We start from the raw sequence: 1,798 nt of genomic DNA, 5'->3' as shown, positions 1-1,798 counted from the left end.
GTGTTCTATGACTCAAACCTATTCCTAAAATGACTTTGGAATTGAGATGGAATTGATTCAAGATCATATCTTTATTCCTGTGGACTTTTTATTTGCTCTAAATTTTAATTTGAATATGAGTAATTGATGGTCTGACCTACAGTCTGTTCTTGGCCTAGTTTTGATTGCTAATTTTGAGCTTCTCCAATGATTCCTTCCACAAATGTAGTCTCAATTTGATTCCTACACAGTTCTTCAGGTGAGATTTATGTGCAAGTTTGTCATTTGTGTCCAAAAAAAAGTATCTGCAATGAATAAATCTTTATAAAGAAAAAACTCAATCTTAATTTTTTTAAATGGTAAAATCTACAGTTAGGAACTATCCAAATTATTGAGGAGCAATGTCAGTTTGAGGACTAAAGTACATCTGATTCAGTCCACAGTCTTTCCGATCACTTGCTATGCAACTGAGAGGTGGACCAAAAAATAACGATAACAGAAGAAATATTGATGCCTTTGAGCTGTGGGGTTGCAGAAGAGCACTAAGCGTCCCATGGATGGCCAAAAGAACAAATCTGTCTTGCAGAGGGTGCAGCTGGAGTGCTGTTTGGAGGCAAGAATGATTAGGCTTCACCTAACATACTTTGGGCATGTTGCTAGGAAGGGCTATTTTGGACATGACGCTGGGAAGAGTAGAGGGCCAGTGAAGGAGAGGAAGACCCTCAACCAGATGAACTGATATGGTGTCTGCTGCAATGGGCTCTTGTGTTTAAGGAAGGGGGAGGATGGTGTAGGATAGCCCAGATTTTAGATCTTTTGCTCATAGTGTTGCTATGAGTCGTATTCAACTTGATGGCACCTAACAACAACAACAACAATGGTAAGAATCATCAAACTGATGACAAAATAGGATTAAGAGCAAGGGCTTTGTGGTTCAGAGGCTGGTTACCAGGGGGAAAAGCTGTAGAAGTTACAATTGACCAGGCAAAAATCAGAATTACACAAAAAGCCAGACCATAAGATTTACTGGTCCTGGTTCAACAAGAAGTACCAGCTGGCAAACCAGTGTTGCCACTGTCAAGGGAAGTATATAATAACCCCGTACACAGAGGCTCTGGAAAACGAAAAAAGATATATTTCCTCCAAGAAGTTTTGAGTTGAGGGTGATAGTTACTACATCAAACCAAACAATAATAAATACGTCTGCAAACTGGGGCCATCTGTCTTTTTCATGACATACCTGAAGAGCCTTCTTGAAACATTAATGTGAGTGTCACACAAAGGAACAAAGGTCCCCATAAATCCCAATCTTTCAAAAGGCTATTACTTTTTCTTGGGTACAAAATATGCATAAGTTTTTCCCCCAGTAGCTTTTAAATCATGCTTGATGATACTCTGAACATATTCTTTAAATATTGAGCTGTCAATTTCTCAAATGTGAGATCATATAGGAATGATGATTTCTCCCTTCTACAAGATGTCATATGAGACAGATAAACCTGAAAGGCCTGTAAATTGTGGCCTGGCCGACACTGTCCTATGGTCTCCTGAAGACACCATCACAATAGTCTTCATCTTTCTTAATTTTAAACCATGCAATGTTGCCTTGTTCTGTTTGGACTAGGTTCAGGTCTTGCATGTATACAATTAAGGGTTCTGGGAGTCACCTTTTTATCAATGCCAGCCTGTGTTTCATTGACTATGCAAAGCCATTTGACTGTGTAGATCATAACAAACTATGGCTGACTCTGAGAAGAATGGGAATCCCAGAACACTTGATAGTTCTAATGCGAAACTTATACTTGGACCAGGAGGCAGT

At 39.2% G+C, this 1,798-nt stretch overlaps 1 pseudogene; it reads right to left on the bottom strand.

Annotated features, from left to right (window-relative positions):
* Positions 1-869: 869 nt before the first annotated feature.
* Positions 870-1,554, bottom strand: LOC102851037 (annotated as a pseudogene).
* Between the last annotated feature and the right edge of the window lie 244 nt (positions 1,555-1,798).

Source organism: Elephantulus edwardii, unplaced genomic scaffold (assembly GCF_000299155.1).
Source record: "Elephantulus edwardii isolate Elephantulus edwardi_28Jun2011 unplaced genomic scaffold, EleEdw1.0 scaffold00154, whole genome shotgun sequence".
Lineage (NCBI taxonomy): Eukaryota > Metazoa > Chordata > Mammalia > Macroscelidea > Macroscelididae > Elephantulus > Elephantulus edwardii.
This window is presented reverse-complemented; position numbering and strand designations above follow the sequence as displayed.